The 25,817-nt window shown below is 42.7% G+C and overlaps 1 protein-coding gene across 9 annotated transcripts in view; it reads left to right on the forward strand.

Annotated features, from left to right (window-relative positions):
- The window catches only part of SMAP1 (small ArfGAP 1), a 149,005-nt gene that overhangs the window by 1,222 nt on the left and 121,966 nt on the right, over positions 1–25,817 (forward strand). Inside the window, exon 1 of one of the 9 annotated variants that reach the window (XM_089921729.1) lies at positions 3–2,857. The exons of 6 other annotated variants lie outside the window; for them this stretch is intronic. The gene's annotated coding sequence lies outside the window, so the exon portion shown is untranslated. Of the gene's footprint in view, positions 1–2; positions 2,858–23,617; positions 25,126–25,817 lie in introns of those variants that run through there. 2 more of the 9 variants (XM_089921731.1, XM_089921727.1) reach the window with 2 other exon arrangements.

Here is a 25,817-nt window from a genome sequence, read left to right on the forward strand (position 1 = left end):
GGACCAACCTTATATTTACCTTTCAGGTGATGAGTTGGAAACGCCTGACTATTGCACTAATATTTGTTTACCTGATATTGATTATGTGTGTGGTTTTTGGGGAATACTGTTCGGTACTGAGGCTCAGTTGCTCACTTACCACTGCACTAGTAAAACCCTGGAAAATGGGCCTTTGAAAGGCCCGAAAAAGGAAGGAGCTGAGGTTTTATAGTATGCATTTTGAGTAATAAGTAGCATAGTTAGATAGAGATGCTAGTAAGCATTACATCTCTTCATTAAAAGTTGAATAAGTTTCAGCAGTTACTTTCCTTTATGTATAGAAATCATTCAAAAATAATTTTTGTTCGAGTTTCTTTCCGCCAAAAGGTATTTTGTAAAATCAGATTTTCACTAATGCTTCCTAAAATAATTTATAGGTTTAAAAAAAGCCATTATTTACCACATGTTGACATTTCCATTTACTCTTTTTGGGGTGGGAGAAGGAGAATCAGGTACTTCTCAAATTAGGACCAAAACGTTACTTCTTCTGACCGGAGGCATAGGGAGCGTTAGTTTTGCTCACTACTTGGATTGCCACTGAGGTCAGCAGATACGTATTGAATAGGTGTCTTTTTTATTTAGTTTTGTTTGGTCTTCTTTTTGTGGGTTTGTTTGTGTTTGAGAAGTGGAGAAGGTGGGAGAGAAGAGAGTAGTACCAAGTGCTCAAGGATGTGCTGTGAAAGGCGTGACCACCACAGTCATGATTTAGAAAGGTCACCACTTTTTCCTGTTGCTGATAAATCTAGAATAGTGTTAAAATGATCTAAATTATTTCACTGTTTTATCTTAATCCTTCAGGGGAGAACAAATTACAGTTCAAACCACTTGTTGGTTGAATGAGACTTGATTTCATAGTTGTCATAATTGAAAAAAATGACATGATTGGGCAGTTGCTATGAGTAAATATATTTTGTAAAGTTTTTGAGTCTTTGGTATGATCCAGCTCCATTAGGGAGCTCTCTTAGTGGAATTCTTGGCTTATTACATGATTTTGGATCCATTGTTATGTATGCCAGGTGACACAGTAAATGTAGGTAGTGGAATTCTGATTATATGTACTATTGGTTTTTTTTTTTTTTTTGCGGTACGCGGGCCTCTCACCGTTGTGGCCTCTCCCGTTGGCGGAGCACAGACTCTGGACGCGCAGGCTCAGCGGCCACGGCTCACGGGCCCAGCCGCTCCACAGCATGTGGGATCTTCCCGGACTGGGGCACGAATCCGCGTCCCCTGCATTGGCAGGCGGACTCTCAACCACTGTGCCACCAGGGAAGCCCATATATGTACTTTTAAAAGACATGCTAAAGGTCTTATTTTACAGCTCAGTTATTATAAAGCAGTTCCATATTGTATATATGAATTGATGCTCTCCTCACTGCCTAATAAACTATATCAAGCTTTTCATATACTTTGAAGCTACTTCCTAGTTAATTCAATTTTCTTTCTTAAAAAGAATGCCTCCTCCACTGCTCTTTGTACCAGAGCTAAAGTTTAGGGCTAGAGATCGCCCTATTCAGTTGCCTTTTACTAACCAGCAGAAGTCTGTCATTTGGGTTGTGGAATTTTCTTACTGAGTCACCAGTGTGTGCTTCCCCATTTGATAGTGTTTGGGAGGTAAGGAAGGAGAAAAGGATGGCATAGGTGCCAGTTTCCTGCTCTTGGTCCTACTCTTAGCAAATCTGTTGAGAGACTGGAGAATAGGACAGGTAGATGGTACCGCCCGTCCTCTCCCTGGCCTCCTTTGGGGCTCCGTGGGAGTTTGAAAGCAGTTCTGTTGCTTGCCGGTTGGTGGCGCTTCACGGAGCCGTGAGGATTTGGAGCCAGACCCTTGGCGACTTAAAAGTTTACTTTTCAGTGTTTAAAGTTTCGTTTGTGGTTAATGCTAGCTGTGATTCTGAGCACGTACGGGTTGGCATGAAAATGTGTCTAAGTTTTGGGGGGTCAGAAGCAGAAGGTGTTTGAACCCTAGAGACTGCCTGGTGTGGAGAGGTTAAGCTCTTGGCCCAGATCACCCACTCATTTCTTCATTCCAGACATCTTGACTTGAGGACACACTGCTGTGTGCTGTACTGGATTAGAGGACTGAACATGTTCCTAAGACCTGAAGGAGCTTGTTTAATAGGGGCTGCATTTTTGTGCATGAATAATTCCAAACCAGTGTGCCCAGTGTTAGAATAGTGGTTGTGAGGAGTGCCGCCCTCGCCACTTACTTTGGGCTGCTCTTCTCCTTGCACCCTGACTTTTGTGCCTTGGTTGTCTTCGCAGCTCCTAGAATGCTGTCTCAGGGCCTTTGCATATGATGTTTCTTCTGCCTAGGAAGCTCTCTAACAAGTTTTTACCTGGTCAGTTTACCTATCTTCCAGTTTCTGCTTAAGTGTCTCTTTAAGGGAAAGGATTCTCCTTGATCTTCCCAGGTTAGCCAAGGCTTCCGCTTATACATGTGAGACGCACCCTGAGTCCTTTATTACACTTAGCACAATTGTAATTAAACATTATTTGGGTAGTTATTGGGAAATCAGGGGTTGGGTTATAGCTTAAGAGGGAAGAGACCTCGTCTGTCTTGTTTTGCCTTGTAGGCCCAGCCCTTGGCACAGTGGGTGACATATGAGTTCATGCGACTCAGTAAATATCATTTGAAAGAGTGGATGTGAATGAGCACGGAGCTGAGGGCAGGCGGCAGGTGTGCGGACGTGAGTGCACATTTGGGCATGAAGACCAACCCGTTGGGAAAGACTCCCAGAAGCAGTCTCCTTTGATCCGGCTCTGAACGTGGGTGGGACTTCATCTACCAGGTGGAGAAGGAATTAAAGGGCACAGTCAGGTATATAAAACAACATGAGAGGTTTCCGTACAACCCTTTTTTAGGTAAAGTGTTTTTAAGTATGCTCAGCTTTGGTGGTGGCAGGTCAGAGGAAGAGCTGGAGTGGTGAGAGTTGGCTGGCAAGTCACCTGGTTGTAACAGTGGTCCCGGCAAGAGTGTAAGAGGACCTGAACTCTCTTAATGTGAATGTACCGTAAGTCAGACCACAGGGCAGGAAACAGAACCACCGTAGCTGTCATATAATTTCTATTAAGGAATAGGCCGCTCACAGCATCGTTGAAAGGGCTGGAGGAACAAAAGTCAGGGAGCCACTACTGGACTTCTGGTTTCAAGGGCACACGCTGTTGCCCCTGCCACCGCTGCCCTGCTGCTTCTCCCCCCCGAACTGATCGGAGAACCAGGACTGAGGCTGCTGCGGCTAATGTCTGTTGGACGTTTTTGTCGGTTGCCCTGACTGTAGAAAGATGGCCTCTGCTGCGCTTGTGCCTTCCACGTGCAGGCCACTGGCCGACCTCATTGATATCCAGTCCCTTGCCTTCAAGGGAGCCTTTTAGCTTTCTAGCCTCTTCACAAATTAGAAACGTGAAATGGAGATTGTGAGGCCCAGTCCTAGAGTCCACTGTGGGTAGCTGAGGACGGGGAACATTTTTCATCAAGTGTTTGATACTTAAGAGTTCTTATATAAACCTATTTTAAAGTAATTTTCAGGGCTTCCCTGGTGGCACAGTGGCTGAGAGTCCGCCTGCCGATGCGGGGGACATGGGTTCGTACCCCGGTCCGGGAGGATCCCACGTGTCGCGGAGCGGCTGGGCCCGTGAGCCATGGCCGCTGAGCCTGTGCATCCGGAGGCTGTGCTCCACAATGGTAGAGGCCACGACAGTGAGAGGCCCGCGTACCGCAAAAAAAAAAAAAAAAAAGTAATTCTTATTAAAAAGTAAAGTTCACCTTGAGGTGTTTATGATGATGTTGATGCTTGTAGGATAAATTCATGTAAACAGAAGTCTGTGATTATAATTCATCTAAAGAGACCTGCCAAGCTAAAAGTTCCCCCAGAATGCTAGGGGAACTTAAGTCTTACGGGTCCGTTTGTATAATTCTGTGGATCCCGAGGTTTTCCCTGATGATTATGTGCAGAGTTCTGGTGTTGGAGCTGCGATGGGAACCACGGGTCTCTCTGACTCATCAGTTTATAACTTTGGCTGCATGTGGTCCCCTGCTTTTTTCCTCCCAATACTACTTCTTTGTCTTTTTTTAAGATTAAAATGTTCTTTCACTACTAGATTTCATTAATTAAGTAAATTTACATCTCCTTAATTCTTGCTGTACAAGATACGTATATTGCCCTTACTGACCTGTACAGACTTGAACCCATGCTTTCTATAAGGCAAAGTCAGATATTTGATATTGTAATTATATACTGACTACATTATAAACTCAAGCCTTTTCCTCCTGCTGCTGCTGCTACTGCTAGTGTTTTCCCTGGATAGAATCAACTCATTTTTCTCTCCATTTCTCAATAGGAAAAGATCAAAGAAACTTGGAGGCCATTTTGTTTAAGTTGTAGTTATTATCGAAAGTGTTGCCTGCCTTACATTCTGACCACTTTAAAGAGTTGATTTAACAGACTTAAATTTTGTTGGTAAGTCAGTATTTTCTGGTCACTGCAAAGATTAAGCATCATGTCAGGTACTGTCAAGCGTGCTAAAAAGTTTTGCATGTGGCACACAAAGTAGTTAGGGATCTCAATAGATACGAAACAATGATCAGTTAAATACTAATCTATTTGTAGATTATAAGTTCATTAAAAATGTAATATGGGGAGAACTCACTGTGACTTGGAGAAGGTAAAACTGTAAGGTTGGAAGTTCAAATAAAAAAAGCAAATAATATTACATATATACAAATAAATTATATAGTGCTTCCTTCTTGCCAGGCACTGGTGTGATCATATATTTTACACGTGTTAATTAACATGTATAATAAATCCGCAAAACAATCTTTTGAGGTAGGTAATATTATTCTGTCTTACAAATGAGGAAACTGAGGCACACAGAACTTAAGTAACTTTCCCAAGGCCATACAGCTCGGAAGTGGTAGAGCCAGGAAGATTTTTTTTTTTGGCTGCACCGTGTAGCATGTGGGGTCTTAGTTCTCCGAACAAGGATCAAACCCGTGCCCCCTGCAGTGGAAGCGTGGAGTCCTAATCATTGGACTGCCAGGGAAGTCCCAGGAATTTTTTCATTAAAATTTTTTTGGTGGCTACCATGTATTTCAAGCACTTTTCTAGGAGCTGGGAATGAATCAAGGAGCAGGTAGATGAGGTCCATTTTAAAGGATCTGTTGGTCTGTTGGAAGCAGGACTGACTGCAAGGTCGGCCCCTGGCTGGCATCGGGCCAGGGGGTGGGGGTGGGGTTTGGATTTGGGAAGGATCTCACCGCCCTAGGTGATGAGCCAGTCACTGTGGCTAAACTCTTCATACAAATAGTGTGATTCATGCTGAACACCTGCCTTCCTTTTGGGAGTCTGGAAATGGCATGTGTGGTAGACAAGCCCCTGGGCAAAACCCCTTGGCATGGAGTCTCTAGTGAGCTTCCCTGGTTGGTGACACTTCACACCTGTTGTGAGAACTCATTGCTGAGAAGCATATTCAGTGCAGCTCCACTGGAAGGGGACACCTGCACGTCTGTGCCCGATTTCTCCGCGACTTCGCTCCTTGTACCTTTTCCTTTTGCCAGCACGCTTGGTGGCCTTCTGCTGTAATAAATCACAGCCACGAATACAACTGTACTGTACGTAGAGTCTTGTGAGTCCTCTTAGTGAATTACCAAACCTGAGGGTGGTCTTGGGAACCTCCCAACATAGTTGATAGTGTGTATTTTCCTCCAGTATGTTAAGAGACCATGTCGTCTCAGCTTATCTCAGTTTGGTCTAGAGCCCAGCCTGGGGGTGCAGCCCAGAGGAGCAGGTGTGAGCGTTAGGGGAAATTCCGACTTTACTGGGATGAGATAGAGGTGGGAATCTGGACCGTAGAGTCAAGATTTTGAACCCAGGAGATCTAGCTCCAGAGTGTATGTTGTTAACTGCATGTTCCCTGCTTGAAAGAAAACATACGCTTTTGTAGTTGAAATTCTTGATAGAAGAGGTTAATTTGGGGAAGAGATTACCACCTTCAAGCTGACTTAAGGTATTTCTCAGAGAGATTATTGCCAAATGTATGCAAATGTGGACAGTGTTTAGTAAAGCCGGGTGTGAGTCTTAACAAGCTTTGCCTCTAACTTGCTTGGTGAACCTGTCCTTGTTGAGCCTTACTGCAAAGATTTATTTCATCTCCCCCATGGTCTGTGTTATTTCCTGAATTCCCTACTTGTGGTCACTTCTATGTCAGTATTTACTATTATTGTTAATTTAAAAAAATTCTATTTTTGAGGGTGTATAATTATTATTGAGGGCATGAAATAGTTTGGGGTCTTATTGAACTTTGGATCATGATCAAACCTTTATACTGTTTAAAAACTTTTCAATGATGACTTAGGTCTTGCTGAGCAAATTTACTTGGTATTAGTTTTAATTATCTCAAGGCATATCATGTAACTAACAGGAATATTCTTCACTGGTTGAGAGGTCCTGTTTTGTGGAATGTTTTCATTTTAATGCTTTCTTGGAGTAGAGTAAAATCAAAGAAATACCCCCTCTTCCAGTCAATTACTAAAGCCAAGACATGGTTTCATTCATCATTTTAAAGAAAAAACCTATAGGTATATTACATTTTCAATTACTTGTGTACATTTATCAACGTCAGTATTTTTTGCCTAAGGTGTTAGGTGGAGTTTTGTTAACTCTGAATGGCATTTAGCTATAGTATCATATAGAAATGATTTTTTTGAAAATATTTTACTTGAAACAGAGCTTTAGATGAGGTGCTGTTGGAAATATGTGCTAATTTCTTGTTCACATGTATTTTGAGTGGTAAACGTGAGGACTCTGAGGGTCCAGAGGGGAGAGAATTATAAGCTTTCTAGTAATCTTCTATTCTCTTCGACATCCTCCTCTCCCCAACAGCTTTTGGTCTTCGTTTTATAAGAGATGCTAGTGATTGCTTCTAAGAGTGATTGATAACAGACCTTCAGATGTCTGCCGTTGATCTTTTGTAAAGAGTGCGTTTCAAGGACCAATGATCATCTTGAACTCAAACTTAAAAAGAAAATAAAAGGAATTTTTAAAATTGTGTAGCAGATCGTATTTAGGATAGCTTTATCTTCCAATATAAGAAAATCTATAAAAAATTGTGGTTTAGTCTGGACTTTTTCTTAAAAAATTGAAGTATAGTTGATTTACAGTATTGTATTAGTTTCAGGTGTACAGCAGAGTGATTCAGTTATACATATGTATATTTTTTCAGATTATTTTCCATTATAGGTTATTACAAGGTGTTGAATTTAATTCTTGTGCTATACAGTAAATCCTTGTTTTTTATCCATTTTATATAAAGTGGTTTGTATCTGTTAATCCCATAATTCGAACTTGTCCCTCCCCTACCCTTTAGTGACCATATGCTTGTTTTCTGTGTTTCTGAGTCTGTTTTGTATATAGATTCATTTGTGCTACTTTTTATTTTTTAGTTATTATTTTATTTTTTGGCCGCACCGCACAGCTTGTTGGATCTTAGTTCCCCAACCAGGGATTGAAACTGTGTCCTCGGCACTGAAAGCGCGAGTCCTAACCACTGGACCACCAGGAAATTCCCAATTTGTGTTTTTTATTTTTCAGATTCCCCATATAAGTGATGTTATATATTTGTCCTTGTCTGACTCACTTCACTAAGTGTAATCTCTAGGTCCATCCATGTTGCTGCAAGTGGCAATATTTCATTCTTTTTTTGGTTGAGTAATACGGTCTAGATTTTTTTTTGGTTCATGCATTTCTACTCTTGAAAGTTGCTTTTAGTGTAGGGTGGTGATGGTGCACGGTGCCAAAAAACTAGCAGAAGTGTGTTTATTGAAGTGAAATGATCATTCCTGGTATGTTAATTTCCTGTTGCTGATATTACAAATTATCACAAACTTAGTGACTTAAAGCAACACAAAGTTATCATCTTATAGTTCTGGAGGTTAGAGTCCAGAAAGAGTCTTACTGAGCTAAAATTAAAGGTGTTTCTTCTGGAGGCTGTAGGGGAGAATCTGTTTTCCTATCTTTTCCAGCTTCTAGAGGCTACCTGAGATGTTTGCCTCCTCACGCCTTTCCTCCATCTTCAGGGTGTCATCTTCAGATCCTTTCTCTCTGCCTCTCTGCTTCCGTCATTGCTGTGATTACATTGACTTTACCTAGATAATTCAGGAGAACACCAGTGTCCTTAATTATTCCTGCAAAGTTTCTTTTGCCGTGGAAGGTGACATATTTACAGATCCAGGTATTGGACATCTTTGGGGCCATTATTCTGCTTACCACAAGTGAATTTGTGATAAAGTTGTATATTGAACCTAGATCTTTATAATAGGTACTGCTCTGGATGTACTTAAGAGGGCATAGGGTGGTGAAGTGAGTACAGTTTAAATTAGCCATTCTCACAGAAATTATTCTTAAAATCTCATATGCACACAAGAGTCATTTAACGAACTCTTTGCAACATGACCATTTATGTAGAAAATCCTTAGAAATTTATAAAAAAGGTATTAGGACCAGTAATTGAGTTTTCAAGGTTGCAGGAATCAAGGTGATTATAGAAAAATTAACTGTTTCTATATACCAGCAACAAACAGTTGGTAAGTTGAAATAAAACTTACCATTTGCAATTGTAAAAAAATATGAAAACTTAGTGATAAATTTAACAAAATGTATGCAAGACTTGTATGCTGAAAACTACCACAGATTGCTGAGAGAAATTAAAGAATACCTAAAGAAATGGAGAGATGTACCATGTTTGTGGATTAGAAGACACAATCTTTTTAAGATTTTAGTTCTCTCCACATTAATCTGTAGATTCAATGTGATCCCAGTAAAAATCTTAGAAGGTTTTTTTGGTAGAAATTGATAAGTTGATTCTAAAATTTATAATGAAATGCAGAGGAGACCCCCAAATCTGAACAATTTTGAAAAAGCAAAAGAACACTGGGTTTCTTACACAACCTGTCTTCAACAATTAATAAAGCTACTGGGCTTCCGTGGTGGCACAGTTGGTAAGAATCTGCCTGCCAATGCAGGGGACATGGGTTCGAGCCCTGGTCCGGGAAGATCCCACATGCCGTGGAGCAACTAAGCCCCTGTGCCACAACTACTGAGCTTGCGCTCTAGAGCCCGTGAGCCACAACTACTGAACTCACATGCCACAACTACTGAAGCCCGCGCACCTAGAGCCCGTGCTCCGCAACAAGAGAAGCCACTGCAGTGAGAAGCCCGCACACCTCAACGAAGAGTTGCCCCCGCTCGCCACAACTAGAGAAAGCCCGCACGCAGCAACGAAGACCCAACACAGCCAAAAATAAATAAATAAATTAAAATATATATATATAAAACTACTGTAATCAAGACAGTGGTATTGGTCTAAGGAGAGACATAGATCAATGGAACACAATAGTCAAGAAATAGAGTCACATATAAGGTCAGCTGATTTTTAACAGAATTGCCAAGGTAAATTCAGTAGGGAGAGGATAATCTTTTATACAACGACAGAATATTCCTCGACCTTTAACTCATACTGTGCTTGAAAATTAACTTGAAAGGAGTAATAAAAGTTGCTGAGATCTTGAGTTAGGCAAAGATCTCTTGGATAGGATACAAAAGCACAATCCATAAAGATAGAATTGAGAAAATGAACTTCATAAAAATTAAAAACTTTTGCTTTTCAAAAGACACTGTTAGGGTCTTCCCTGGTGGCACAGTGGTTGAGAATCTGCCTGCCAATGCAAGGGACACGGGTTTGAACCCTGGTCTGGGAAGATCCCACATGCCGCGGAGCGACTAGGCCCGTGAGCCACAACTGCTGAGCCTGCGCATCTGGAGCCTGTGCTCCGCAACAAGAGAGGCCGCGATAGTGAGAGGCCTGCGTACCGCGATGAAGAGCAGCCCCTGCTTGCCGCAACTAGAGAAAGCCCTCGCACAGAAACAAAGACCCAACACAGCCAAAAATAAATAAATAAATAAATAATAAAAATAAAGGAATTCCCTTAAAAAAAAAAGGACATTTTTAAAATGAAAGAGAAAATAATAAACTGCAGAAAATATTATATCTGATAAGGACTCTTATTTAGAATAAGAAAAAATTTGTACTAGAATGTTAATAGCAGCTTTAATTCATAATAGCCAAACACTGGAAACAATCCAAATGTCCATCAGTTGATAAATGCATAAACATACTATGGTACATCCATACAATGAAATAAAACTTTGCAATATAAAGAAACAAACTAGTGATACAGTCAGTAATGTGGATTGATCTTAAAAACGTTATGCTTAGTGAGGAATCCATACACAAAAGACTCCATGATATATGATTCCAATTATATGGACTTCTAGAAAGGTAAAACTTATAGAAAATAGATCAGGGGTTGTCAGGGATTGGGGGTGAGGGAGGGTAGCTCCTTTTACTTTTCAAAAGTAAAATGCTGTACCAGTATGTTGTTTTATTCATTTGGCAGTATAACAATTGCTGTAGATTATATAGCAGGTTCTAAATTACTTTAAAAGTCTGTACAACTTATACACTCTTGAAGTAATTTTCCTCTTCCATGGTCTGAGTAAAGATTTTGCAAAAGTAGTACTCTTTCTTTTTTTTTGCGGTACGTGGGCCTCTCACTGTTGTGGCTTCTCCCATTGCGGAGCACAGAGTCCGGACGCGCAGGCTCGGCGGCCTTGGCTCACGGGCCCAGCCGCTCCGCGGCATGTGGGACATTCCCGGACCGGAGTACGAACCCGTGTCCCTTGCTTCGGCAGGTGGACTCTCAACCACTGCGCCACCAGGGAAGCCCGATAGTAGTCTCCTTGATCCTGGCTTAAAGGGTAAAGGATCCTTGATTGGTGCCCCTCCCCCTTCCCCATCCCCCTTCCCCATCCCCCTTTTCCTCTCCCCCCTTCCCCTCCCTCTCCCCCTTCCCCCTCCCTCTCCCCCTTCCCCCTCCCTCTCCCCTTCCCCCTCCCTCTCCCCTTTCCCCCTCCCCCTCCCCCCATTTTCAGGTCTATCAGAATACTAATGAGTACTTAAAAATAGTTTGGAAATTATTGGTTTAACCTTTTGTTTTTTCTTGGGAAGTCGTGTTATTCATACACGGCTCTGAAGTTCCTTATGGTGCCTTTAGAACGTCAGTTTTTTGGTGCCCCTAGGGTGCAGGATTTTCTATTAGGCACTATGATAATCTGTAGGGATGTAATGCAAATACAGTGTATAGATAAGATCGCCATAATATTCACCAAAAGAATGCCACTTGGTACTGTGAACTCTGAGGAGCTCTACGGTGTTTTCATTCTGTTGGAATTTATCTGTCGTGAGACCAGTGGCCCGCTTCCTAAGACTTGGAAATCATTATGTGAAGGAAATTCAAATCATAATAAGCAGCCTGGGACCCTTGGGAGTCTTCAGTTGCTTAGGTTCCCTCCCAGCTTAGTAAAGCACTTGAAGGCAGGTCTGTGCCTACGTATCTTTTCCTTCTCCAGAAGGTAGTTAAGTTGGATTGTGTCTTTATTAGTTGTGTGTCTGCTGCAGCTTCTTGAAATTTGTTGAAAAAATTAAAATTTACTTGTTATGTGGTTGTACATATAAGGAATTCCCCTATCATAGATTCCCTGATTTTAATGGCTTTCTGTTGTACTCGGCAACGATAAGTTATTGTTCTATTAATATGCCCTTTCAGCGTCTAGAGTTTGTAACCACAGAGGGGTTTTCCTTCAGTTTATGGCTTTTCTTAATAATTCTTTGCTGCTGTTGAGTAAAATTCTATTTTTTGTCTCAATGGAGATAGCGTACTCCACTCCAGTATCGGGGCTTATGATAGTAAGACATAAATTTGAATAGATATCTCCGAACAGAATTGTGCATTACATTTGATGGCAGACCATGGGGCATGACCTTGATGATAGGGAGCTGTACCTGCCAGTCTTAAGAGTGTGAAGAAGTCACGTCTTACATAGGTGGTTAGATTCCAAAATCAGCCTCAACTGTGCTTTACACCCCCTCAAAGAACAGTGTGTATGATTTTATGTCTGTAACCCTGGATAGTTATTCTTATGAAAACTAAAATCTCAGTATGTTAGAAGAGTTAGACTTTCATTAAAGGAAAGAAGAGGGAAAATTTCTGCATTTTAAACTGTTCTACTTAAAGTTAAATATCACGTTCCTAATGGTGAGTGGGGCATAGGTGGATATTCCTCAATTGTTTCTCCTTGATGGTGATGTTTCCTGTATACCATTTTCATATTAAGCTTGTATAATCTTAATAAACATGTTGATAAGTTGATAGGATTATCCATGATGGTTTTTGCATGATATAATGCATATGAAGCATTTATACAGAGTCTGATATATATAAGTAGTAAATGTTGGATGTGAATCCACAACCTTGCTTTTTGAACAGCAGAGAAGGGAGTGTGATTGGAGATAAACTGAAATGTGTGTAATTAAAGTCAGGTTCCTGAAATCTCTTAATTCTTAAGAGATTAAGAGATCTGTTGTCTGCCAGAGTGAGTTTTGAAGATAAAGAGAAAGCAGGTGCAGTCCTGTGTACAACTTCACTGAACACTTCAACCACATCCATTTTACTAGGTATTTAAAGAGGAATCAAACACGGTACCTTCTCTCGAGGTGCAAAATTGTGCTGTTACTGTGCTTGACCAGAGCACTTAGCCATGTCAGTTCTCTCTCCCATGAACAGAGTCTTTTCCTGCTTTCATAGAAGTACTTCGTGCGATTCCACAGCAATCCCAAGGGCATAAGAATTCCCACATTAGAGATGGGAACCCTGAGACTTTAACTTGGTCAGAGTTGCTTTGGTGCCAGGATTCTGCCTGAACTCTGACGAGACCCTCCAGGCCGTTGTGCTGCTTCTCATGTGAGATGTTTGTCTTGGTGTGCTGGAGTAGACCATGAGGGATTTTAAGAAACTGCTTTAACCACTTCAGATGCCCTGCTGGAGCCCTTTCCATGTCTGCTTCCTGCTGACTTCTTGTGCCCACCTGCTGGATCCTTCCTAGGACCTGCAGGAGGAAGGAAGGTGGGCTAAGCTTCCTTGGAGCCCCCTGAGGCGAGGCTTAAAGGGCTCCTGGTTTCCAGGGGAAGGAGTGGGGGGGGGATTGTAATCTAGTGGTAGGAAGGTTGACAATCTGTATTTGTTTCATTTCATATTTTGTTTTATTGTATCTCATTTCATCGTATTTTATTTCATAATTCAGTAAGAAAACTGTACTGATGCTCTCTGTTCCCACCTGGAAGGATTTCAGAGTAGTTCAGATGTGGGAAAGAAAGCTTGGGTGCCAGAGGGAGACATTTTGCAACACACATTTAAAAAGACATGGCAGTCTTGTTAACATATTGATATAAATGCTGAAGAGATTGTCATAGACGCACAGTTTTAAAGTGCCCTTTATAGCTGAATTTTAAAAATAAAGGAAAAAATACTTTTTGCTTTCTTTTTCCTCCCAATTACGTTTTAAGAGAATTGTCCAAGGTTTCAGATGTAAGAAAATTGCTTCTTCCTCCTGATTTTGGCTAAGTTTTATTGTTGTGAAAATTTTCTGAATTGTATTTATTTTAACTTGTATAGATGTAATTGATTATTTCAGAAGGGTTAACTTTTTGATGTGGTTATTATAGGAAGTAAAAGAAAAAGATAAATTCTATTGAAATATTTGATACAGATACTTTCTCTTCTTTGTAATGTGGTTTCCTCTTCTGTTTCCATTAAATTATTATTTTTATATGTAAAGGTCACTAGTCTGTTGCTGCTATTACTTCCCCCGTATTGTCACATTCAAATAAATAATTTTTCCCTGTGGAAATTGTGCTCAACTATTGTACAGAAGCAGTTTTCTCTATCATTATTGACTGAAAATTAGTTATTTGGAATTTTTTAGTGGAGACAGCGGTTTCACTTCCGTAGATAAGACAAGGCTATCAGGTGGTTGCCTTCTTCATTGGGCTTTATCTCTTGTCCCACATTTAGGCAGTTACACTTCTGATTGTTTTTAACTTATTTGTTAAAGTATGCCTGTAAACAACAGGAAACAGTGAGTGGTTTTTACCTAAAATAAATGTTTTTCTAGTTTTCAAAAAATAGTGGAGGGGACTTCTGGATTTGGGTGTGGCTTCGAGACTGGAAGGAGGTTCAGGTGTCGCTCCGTCCTAACAACAAGGAAAAGCTGAGCAGGCTGAACAATCAACAGCTCTTCTTAGGTCTATCAGAAAAATGAGGTCGCAGGGCAAGCTGCTGTCCCCCAGATTGCAGAGACAGGTGAATACAGAGAATCACAACTTCCATCACAACTCTGGGAACCAGTACTGAGCTGGGAAAACGCAAACTGCAATAGATGAATTGCTGGAGGCTCCCCCTGGGGGGACTCAGGAGGGCCACATATGTCTGTGAGCTCAACCTCAAGGGGCTCAGCGCAGTGCATGCCGGAGAAAAGCTCCTAGTGCTTCTGGCAGGAGGAGGGGAGAAGGAACCATTTTGAAATGCACCAGAGCATTCTGTTCTTTTTAGCAAGATAGGCCCTCGGGAGAAACTATTTAAATAGAGCTTAACTGACCCCGGGGAGGAAGTACCTAACTCCAGGCAGCTCTAGCCTTTCGAGTGATAGAAGGGAAGTCCCAACTCCTGCCTAATCTAGCCGTCCTGTCCTCCAGAAGGAAGGGGGCGGGGCGGGGCGGGGGTGGGGGTGGGGTGGGGGAAGAAACGGAGAAGGTTTGTGACGTTCCCAGTACAGAGGCAGAGACTCACTGGCAAACTGAAACCTAGTCACAGGGCTATAGCACGCTCCACTCGCCAGCCCCTCACCACCACATTGCTGAGTCCTATTTACAGCAGTTTCTTTTACCCGGGAGGGCATGTCCGGCCGTCAGGTAAAAGCTACAAGGCACACTAGAAGGCAAAAAAATCGTTGAGGTTCTTAAATTTCATAGTAAAACTGTTATCAGGTATTCGAAGTATGGTGATAGTCTGCAGCCCACACCTTGTGAGATATAAATGTAATTGGAAAAACCTGGAAAAATATTTTCATATGTTTAAACGAATGTATAAAACACATGTATATATTACTTAGTATGTAACGGCTAAAGTTACTATATGTTCAGATTGAATAAGCTTATTTATTCACATCAGATCTGTACTAAATTCCTTTAGTCTAAAAGTTTTTATAGAGGGAGAGTATCAGTCTCAAACAATACTTACTGATCCACCACAGCTGAGTAACAGATCTTTAGACCAGTACCACTCAGCTGAGCTTTAATCTTTATGGTACACCTTGAATATTTATTTTCAAGTTACTTTTAGAATTCACACAAAGTAAGGAGCATTATACTGATCAGAAGACATTTCATATATGTATGTGTCCCCTGAAAATATTTAAAGTAGAGGTTGTAATTGTTATTTATGTTAAGCCTGGGTTTAACATCTCTTTACCAAGTCAGTGGTAAGGAAAAAGTTGGGAGTGGGGCTCTTCAAAGTTAAAAGGCACTATACTTTTTGAAAAAGTCCTTTACAAAAAAAATTTTTTTGTAGGCACATTTTTGGGAAGTAGAATATGTACTGAGTATTAGAGGACATTGAGAACTTACTGTTAATTTGGTAGGTGTGGTAATTGTGGTTATGGGGAAAAAACATATTTTTTAAAGCTTCATACTGAAGTATTTAGGGGGGTGATGTCTTTTGCCTGAAATTACTTTAAGAAGCTTCAACACACACAAAAGATGAAGATGGCAAAATATTAACAATTGTTGAATCTGGGCAGTGGGTATGTGGGTGTTCACTATACTATTCTTTATGTATTTCTGTATTTGAAAAATTTTGATAATAAAAGATAGGAAAAATTTCTAGTTTTTGTGCCTAAGGAATAAACTCAAACAAGCCATCAGCAAATAAGGAGGACCCTTCTGGACTTAAAAAATGTTCAGTTCACCTTGCTGTGCATTTTTTTCCTCTTCAGTTAGAAGACTATATTAGTCATCTAGTCTTGACTGACAGTATGTATCTGGACATTTATGTAATCTCATACCGAATGACTGTTTTTCAACATCCTATCAACTATTCTGAACATGCTGGGAGTCTGTGTAAACATACCAAGAGAACAAAAGAAGTTAAAAAAAAACCCTTCAAATAAACTATTATTACAAAGACAGTGATTAGGGAGTAAATAAATTAGCTGTTGGCTCTTTATGGTAGACCCTACTCATTTGAGGATGCTGGATCAGAAAAAGGATTATCATGGAGCTGTTTACGTACTGACTAGCTGTTGTTAAGAAAGTGTTTGAAAATGTAGTGATGAGTGTGGTACTAATTTCTCTTCTTCCTTATCCTGTTTTTTAAGAACACAATGAATGGCAACAAACCATGAAAATACACCAGAACCTCTAATGCTGATCCCTAACTTATATTTTATCCAGGGGTTACTTAAAGAAGTATTGGGAAGCAGCCGCATAGCACAGGGAGATCCGCTCAGTGCTTTGTGACCACCTAGAGGGGTGGGATAGGGAGGGTGGGAGGGAGACGCAAGAGGGAGGGGATATGGGGATATATGTATGCATATGGCTGGTTCTCTTTGTTGCACAACAGAAACTAACACAGTATTGTGACGCAATTATACTCCAATAGAGATGTATTAAAAAAAGTATTCATTTCACATGTATTTTCTGAGCACCTCTTGTGCGTAAGGCATGGCTGCTCATTGCCATACAAATTGACGTTGTATAAGGCGCTAATGAATCCTGACCCCAGAGCTGTCTGTATTTAAGACTTTCCATCGTAGGGGATAGAAAAGGAACTAGAGTTAACCTAAGTAAAAGAGCATTGAGCATTGTTGTTGTTTGTTTGATCAGAAGAAGAGGGAGGCTTGCCCCCCCCCCCCCACAGGACTCAGTTCTTGAATCTCTTCGCTTCTGTTTGTATTCTCTTCCTTGCCAGTCTCATACAGTCTCTTGCTTTTAATTATCGACTGTGAGTGGATGACTTCCTGATACATATCTTCAGACTAAAGACTTGATCTCATCCCAGAACTCCATACTCATATATCCAACTTCGTGCGTTGTTCATCCAGCGGCTCGAAATTAACATGGCTTAACTTAATTCTTCATCTTCCTCCTCCAGGCCTGCTCCTTGGACAGTCTTCCCCATCTTACTGTGCCCTTTTGCTCAGCCCCCAAACTTTGGAATTTTCCCCATGTGAACTGCAATAGTCTCCCAATTGGTCTCCCAGCTTTATTCTTGCCTCTGTGGCCGGTTCTAACCCAGCTGCCAGAATGATCTTTAAAAAGTCAGGTTAGGTAGTCAGATCATGTCATTGCTGTACCGGAAACCCTCCATTATTTTTGTCTGTCAGAGTAAAAAGCCAAAGCCCTTAGAGCAGTCCACACCGCCCTCCCTGCCCCTGAACTTACTTACTAACCAGGCTTCTGTTGCCGCGCCTTCTCACTTGATGTTCTCTCTCCCTGGAGTGTGCTTCCAGATGTGCACATGGCCTGGCCTCTGCTTCTAGGTTAGGTTAGGTCCTCACTCATTGTGTACTTAATTTTGTTTAATATTTGTCTCCCTTTCTAGGGTGTAGGAAGTCAGGGATTTTTGTCGTGCTTGGTAAATATTTGTTGAATGAATAAATGTCCGATGAGGGGGAGCTTGTTCGGCACGAGAACAACGTGTGCTGCCAGTTTAAGACGTTATTTATGAAAACTGAATAACCACGATACAAGCAGTATCTGAAAAGCTGATTTATCTCAGTGGTTCTTGGAAGTATTTCATGCAGTATATTAAGTGTTTGATGAGGGTCTCTGTGACTTTGGTGATTCTCTTTCTGGAAAATAAGACCTCACTCAATATTTTTCTTTTTCTAACTTTTTCTTTTTTAGCTGATGTAAAACTTTGTTTAGTCAGATTTATAAAAGCCACTGTTTTTTTTTTTTTGCGGTATGCGGGCCTCTCACTGTTGTGGCCTCTCCTGTTGCAGAGCACAGGCTCCGGACGGGCAGGCTCAGCGGCCATGGCTCACGGGCCCAGCCGCTCCAAGGCATGTGGGATCTTCCCAGACCGGGGCACAAACCCGTGTCCCCTGCATCGGCAGGCGGACTCTCAACCACTGCGCCACCAGGGAAGCCCAAGCCACTGGTTTTGAATACTAGAATCATATATTCTTTTCGTATGTAAACAAGTTGAGGTTGTTTTAGTAGGGCTTCAGCTCTGAAAACAGAACACTCCGGGTGTGTTGGCAGAAATGCTTTACTGTAGGAAATTAGGTGCTTGTGAAAGGCCTAGGAGGGGTGGAAGAGCCAGTCCCAGATCACAGAAGGGCTGACCTGCCAGGGAGCCGCCAGCCCAAAGGCTGTCCCTGGACTGCTCAATGTGAGAAAGACCCAAGTTAGCTGTGACCCTGGGACTAGAAAGCTGCAGCTGCCCTGGTACCCTTACAAGCCGGTACTGGAATGTGGGGTGTTCCCGTCATCCCTCAGAACCGCTGCTTCTCACCCAAGACTCAGCTGGAGACTAGACATTCTACCTTGCGGTTTTCTTGCAGAAAACAGCCAGAAAGGCAGGAAGATAGTCTCTACCTCACTTCTGCTTTCAAGTACTGCATGAGTGCATCCAGTTGGTAGAAACTAATTCTCATTTGGAAGTCTAACTACAAAGGAGTCTGAGAAGTAGAGCTTTTTGAGCTTTCCGTCCTCTGGCACCCCAGAAATCGGGAGGGGTTGGGCGGTTATGTGAACAGATCAATATTGTCCCCATGGCCCTGTCTTAGCTGGTTTCAGAGTGAGCAGAAGAACATCCACAGCCTGACCTGGGAAGTTAGAAGGTCCCCGGGCAGCCAGTTTTGTGGCTCTGCACCTCTGGGCCCCTGGGGCGTGGCTCCCCTTGCCTGCTTCCCCTTTCCTCACCACTTGCCTGCCTTGTTCGTTTGTTTGCCTGTGCCTCAGCAGCTCCTGAGTCTGTCTGAGCTGCTCTTTGGCTTCCTGTAGGCGGTTGTCTCTTTCTTTTGGTCATAAGGGGGGCTGCAGGAACAGCAGGTGGTGTTCCTTCTCCAAGGCCAAGAATGGGCAAGCTCTCCAAGAAGGAAGCGTGGCGTACATAGTTAACACGTGAACACAAGACTAGTTGCCGGCGGGACGTGGTTAGCTCTGGACGGGAGAAGAAGGTCGGGACGGACGTGGAAGCGTTGGGGAGGAGCGAGAGTGAGGGGGTCTGCAGGGTGAGGGGTCAGCTAGGTGAAGTCTCGCCGAGAGTGACGGCAGGGGGTGCTGAAGGAGGTTTGAGGGTGTCCTCCGCACAGAATACTTGCTAATGGTAAGTGTCTTAAGAGTATCGATAATTCAAAAGTAGTTTAAACTGATATGTCCCCTCAGGGACGGGTACTTACTTTCTAACTCCTGTGGCTGCAGACAGCCCTGCGCCAGAGCTTTGTGTGAGCGCAGAGCTTCCTGAGAGCAGATCTCGGCTGTGGAAGGCGCCCCTGGGAGCGCTGCAGGGGAAGTCTGCCCGCCAGCGGGCCCCCAGCCTGTCCCTGGGCATTCGTGTTCTTGAGAAGTTTCAGTAAATGGGGTTGATGCAGGCGGTGTCACACTTTTATACTGCATTTTTTGACACTCTTAAATCGAACATTTTTAATACGCTATTGGTCATTTCTAGTCTTTTATGATTTGCTCCTTCATTTGGAGGTGGGGATGGCTGTCATTTTCACATTTTTCTCATGACCAGTTGTTGGGTCATTCCAGGAACATTCATTCCTCTGAGTTTGGTGCCAGGCACACCATTTACCCCTAGATCAGCGGTCCCCAACCTTTTCGGCACCAGGGACTGGTTTCGTGGAAGACAACTTTTCCAATGCCGGCGGCCGGGGGCGGAGGGGAGGGATGGATCAGGCGGTAATGCGAGCGACGGTGGGGAGCGCCGGGGGTGGGGTGGGGGGAAGCGCCGGGGAGCGGCAGGTGAAGCTTCATTCGCCTGCCTGCCGCTCACCTCCTGCTCTATGGCCCGGTTCCTTAACAGGCTGCGGACCGGTACGGCCTGCGGCCCAGGGGTTGGGGACCCCTGCCCTAGATGCTCTCAGCCTGTGAATAAGTGACAGTCAAGCACTTTGCACGGATTTTCAGTCGCTGAAAAGTCTACTCGTTTTGTAACTATGAAATTGTAAAAAGTTTAGAGATAGAAGAGACCTGTCAGGTACCTGGTCTGATCTCCTATTAGAGATTAATTAACTAATTAATAGGTTAAATGCCTTGCTCCAAGCTGTGACAGTGAGAGGATGTGGCAGTGAACCACATTTTCTGCTTTGTGAGGCCAAAGCAGCAGATGGTCTTCCAGACAGCTGGAATGTGTTACTACCCTTGACCTTCAATGAAGGTATCTCTCAGCTTTTCAATTTTTAAGTTCTCCTTAAATTCAGCCATTGTACAAAATGAGAAGGGAGGTAAATTCTGGGTTTTTGTGCTTAACCAAACTGTATCTGTGTAATGGCAGAATATTAAGAAAAAATTGAATGAGGAATGATTACATATTAAGTATTTACTTACCTGTTTATTTAAACATAGATTTGGCAATAGCTGTGATACAAACATGCTTTAAAACTTGGAATGCTGTTTGTTGGTGTCTGCTGTGTTCACTGAAAGCACATGTCATCTCATGAAATAGTGTCAAGAATAGTTTAAAAAAGAGATAGTTGTAAATACTGAATACCTTTCTGCTTGAGAGAGAAATTTTGCAAAGAAAAAGTACTAGAATATTTATTAAAGTAAACAAACTAAAGGAAAACTGTAATATGCTTTCTCAAACTTCTGAACTTTTAAGCTGAATTTCTGAATGATAATCACCTGAACAAAGTGAGAAATAGGTTTGACAAGGCTTAAACTTTAGGACAGGTGAAACAAAGATTATTGATTCTTAAAATTAAGCTTCATTTTATTTTCTCCTTTTATCTTATATCACCCCGATGACCAGCGGACTCTTAAATGATTACCACAGTTTAACTTCTTTGCCAAAGTAAATCAACATTTGGAAAATGGCACAGGAATGCTATATTTGTAGATTTTGTTAGTTCTCTAAAGAATCTTCTTAGTTTTATAGTCTTTATGGATGTTTTGAATTTATTTACATATTTATTTTTTCTTCCCAAGTTTAAGGAGGTAAATATAATAAAAAATGATGTAGTTATATATTTTGTAACTTTTGCTCTGCTGTTACCCTTGAGAGGCATCCTAGTTCAGTAGCTCAAAGCATGGGCTTTGAAGGCGGAAGCTCTGTGTTGAAATCAGCTCTCCCATTGTTGCCTCTGGAGCTCCTTTTCTTTTTTCTCCCCTCCTCTCCCCTTCCCTTTTCCTCCCTCCCTCCCTCTCTCCCTTCCTCGCCTCTTCCCCTCCCCTCCCTCCTTCCTTCCTTGTGGTGGGGGTGTGGTATTTAAACTTCTAAGCCTCAGTGTCACTACATGTAAAACGGTGATCCCTGTGTCACAGGATTGTGAGGGTTAGCTGCGCTGTGAAGTGGTGCCCTGGCACAAAGTAAGGGTTTGATAATTTAGTCAGGTCTTTGTTTTGGTTTTTTAGCACTCGTAGTTATTTTACTACTTTGAAGGAAGCATTTGTGAATTATGTTTTCTCTGGTAAACAATGAAATTGAGCAAATCCTGAGACTGCTCCCACTCAAGAGTACTTTATGGAAGGCTCAGGAAAAGAAGGCAGCTACCTCTCTCTCTCTCTCTTTCTCTTTTTTTTTTTCCCCCCTTTATCTGCTGGTCCCTTAGAGCAGACATGAGCTAGAGGCATAGGACAGAAGCCCTCCTTGCCCTGCCTTGCCCCGCCTTGCCCCGCAGGAGCCTTCCCTCTAAGGTGACTGGCAGGCCGAAAGCACAGCGAGTAGGGCCAGCCTTGCAGAGGGAGCTGGGGAAGGAAGGGGGGAGCAGGCTTGGAGGAGGAGAGCGGCCGTCACTCTGGGGAGGAGGGGCTGGGAGCGGCTCGAGCGTCCACTGAGTGCACTGGCCTTTCCCGTTCCAGGCGCCAGGCGGAAGGCTAGGGAGGGGCTTCGGGGTCGGCACCGGAGGCCTGCCCCGGCGCTCCCGGGCCGAGGGGCTTGCGGGGGCAGAAGCGGGGGCGGGGTCGAGGGCGGGGCCGCAGGGAGGAGGCGGGAGGGAGGTGGAGTCGCTGGGAGCTGGGGGCTGCGCGGGCTGCTGGGAGAAGCCTTGGGAGAGGGGCGGGCCTCGGGCCTCGGGCCTCCGTGGTGCGGAGGGGAGGGCGGGGCTGCGAGGGGCAGTGGGCCGGTGGACCGGAAGCCTCTCCGGCTCTCTGCGGGAGTGTGGTGGAGCGAAGCCCAGCCGCCCTGGAGTCGGCAGTGAGAGGGCGGGTTTCAGAGTGCCAGCGTCTCTCTGGTGGTCCTCACGCACACCTGGGCCGCTTCTTAGCACCTTTGCCAGATGCCATTGTTTGTTTTGTTTTCCGCGTTTAGTTTATTTTTGAATGGAATGCTTTATTTTTCTACGGATTCTGACAGCTTTTACACTGTGAGGAAAATTGTTTAGAATTTATTTTGCAACCCATGGAAAAGTGTTAATATGTAAGTAAATGACCTTGAAATTAAGGCTTGGTTGACATTTTATTTGCCAGGGTTATTTTGTTTTGTTTAAGGAATTACAGTTAACTCATAAATAAACTGATAAAATTGACAAAACTTTTCTGGGGAGACCTGTTAGTTTATTTTTGAAAAATATACGTTTCTTTTAGCACATTTCCTCTTTTACTTCTGCAAGTACAGTCCCTTTTGTGTAAGTGAATGTAGTAGTGTCTTTGGATTCAATACATTTGGACTTCTCAGACATTTGAAATTGGCATATAAAGTGTGGTGTTTGTGACGTCTCTCTGCCCTCTGCTGGTCAAAATGTACTATTGCTCTTAACTCTGTAGCTTCAGTCATTCGTTTGAATGAAATAATACCCTGTAATATCAAGAGTGGCCAAAAAATCAAATTTGGGGGAAAAAAACCTTTATTGTTTGAAAGGACTGTATTCTTCTTAGGGAAATCCTGCACGATGAATTGTTCTTCCCCAGAGGCCGATAGTGCTGTGGGTGAGAAATATGACTGTCTCTACCACACTGATGATCATTTTTATATTGTGTGTGTTCGTATTCTTTTCTGAACTTTTCTGTAAGTTCTAGATCTGCTCTGTCCAGTGTGGTTGGCCACTAGCCATATGCTGTTTAAGCGAACTTAAATATTCACTTCCTTACTCCCACTAGCCACATATCAAGGCCTGAAAGCCACACATATGGCTAATAGCTACTGTGTTGGACAATGCAGATTAAAGAATGTTTTCATATCTCAGAAAGTTCAGTTGACAGTGCTGTTCTGAGTTTTAAATTTTAAATAAGGATTATCATTGTCATGAAGTAATCATTGTTTTTACATTTACAACGAATTTCTTTCTTTGGCATGTACCCTTTTCACATGAAAACAGTTTTAACTGAGGGAATATGTTTAGTAGGATTTTAGTTTATTACGTTTTTTTGTACCATGTAATTTACTGCAATTTTTTTTTTTTTTTTTTTTTGCGGTACGCGGGCCTCTCACTGTTGTGGCCTCTCCCGTTGCGGGGCACAGGCTCCGGACGCGCAGGCTCAGCGGCCATGGCTCACTGGGCCCAGCCGCTCCGCTGCATGTGGGATCTTCCCGGACCGGGGCACGAACCCGCATCCCTTGCATCGGCAGGCGGACTCTCAACCACTGCGCCACCAGGGAAGCCCTGTAATTTACTGCTTTTATTGCCAAATGATTACGGTACAGTTTTCTCAATGTAGAGCATTGAGCATTTCTAGTGTTTTCTTTCTCTGCTTTGAAGATTAAATTTAAAGTTAAAAATATTGGCCATCTTTCTCTGTGCCATTTAATTGAGGTGATAGCTGCTTTCCCCTTTTGGTGTGTGTTTGGGATGGAATGAAAGATATAAGTCAGAGCATATGTAGAGAAACTAAGACTTTGTGACATTGTGAATCATACTTAATATATGTTGATTGTTTAAAAAGAATACATTTTACCCAGATTTCTCTAATGGCAACATTTTGCAAAACTACAGTATCACAACTAGGATATTGACATTGATACAATTTCCAATTTTACAGTGATTTCTGCAGTTTTACTTGCATTCGTGTGTGTGTGAGGGCATGTTTTCTGTACACCACCAGGATCTCTCGTGTTGCTCTTTTATAGCCACACACGCCTTCCTCGCATCCCCCCTGCCCCCTCCCATCCCTGCTTCTGGCAACCATAATCTGTTTTCCACTTGTAAAATTTTCTTTTTTTAATTTCAACTGTTATGAATCTTTAATGATTATAAAAATGGCTTTAATTTTTTTTTTTTGACAAAGGAAGGTACCTTTTTTTTAAACATCTTTATTGGAGTATAATTGCTTTACAATGGTGTGTTAGTTTCTGCTTTATAACAAAGTGAATCAGCTATACATATACATATATCACCATATCTCCTCCCTCTTGCGTCTCCCTCCCTCCCACCCTCCCTATCCCACCCCTCTAGGTGGTCACAAAGCACTGAGCTGATCTCCCTGTGTTATGTGGCTGCTTCCCACTAGCTGTCTATTTTACATTTGGTTCCACTTGTAAAATTTTGTCATTTAAAAAATGTTATATGAATGGGAATGTCTGATACTTTGGGATTGGCTTTATTTGCTCAGTGTAATTCTTGGGAGATTCACCCAGGTTGTTACATTTATTAATAGTTTTCTGTTTTATTAAGGAGTAGAATTGGGACTTCCTTGGTGGCTCAGTGGTTAAGAATCCGCCTGCCAATGCAGGGGACACGGGTTTGAGCCCTGGTTCGGGAAGATCCCACATGCCACGGAGTAACTAAGCCCGTGTGCCACAATTACCGAGCCTGCGCTCTAGAGCCCACAAGCCACAACTCCTGAGCCTGCGTGCCTAGAACCCGTGCTCTGCAACAAGAGAAGCCACCGCAATGAGAAGCCCACACACCGCAACGAAGAGTAGCCCCCGCTCGCTGCAACTAGAGAAAGCCTGAGCACAGCAACGAAGACCCAACGCAGCCAAAAATAAACAAATAAATAAAAATTTTAAAAAAGGAGTGGAATCTTATGGTATGTATGTCCTACAGTTTGTATAATCATTCACTCGTTGAAGGAACTCTGGGCTGTTTCTAGTTTTTGACTGTTAGAAATAATGCTGTACATTTGTGTAAGTTTCCGTTTATCTGGTGAGTGCCCAGTAGTGTAGTTGCTTTGTTGTGGTGCAAGGGCTTCTCATTACGGTGGCTTCTCTTGTTGCAGAGCACGGGCTCTAGGTGCGCGGGCTCAGTAGTCGTGGCTCACAGGCTTAGTTGCTCTGCGGCATGTGGGATCTTCCTGGACCAGGGCTCGAACCTGTGTCCCCTGCATTGGCAGGCGGATTCTTAACCACTGCACCACCAGGGAAGTCCTCTTTAATATATTTTTATGTGTTGTCTAATCTCCTCTTAATTCTCCCCAGTGTGTTTTTTATCTCAGGCATTGTAGTTTGCATCTGTAGTAGTCACAAATACATACATGTACACACACACATATATATACACACACATATATATACACATATATATACATTCCCCCCCATCCCATTCCATGCCTCTACTTGTTCAGTCTTTTCTTTCTTTCTTTTTTTTTTTTTAATTTATATTTGCTGTGTTGCGTCTTCATTTCTGTGCGAGGGCTTTCTCTAGTTGTGGCAGGCGGGGGCCACTCTTCATTGCGGTGCGCAGGCCTCTCACTATGGGGGCCTCTCTTGTTGCGGAGCACAG

The sequence above is a fragment of the Delphinapterus leucas genome, chromosome 12, assembly GCF_059928025.1.
Source record: "Delphinapterus leucas isolate spDelLeu-1000000601 "Yukka" chromosome 12, BTC_Dleu_Yukka2, whole genome shotgun sequence".
NCBI classification, from domain to species: Eukaryota; Metazoa; Chordata; class Mammalia; order Artiodactyla; family Monodontidae; genus Delphinapterus; species Delphinapterus leucas.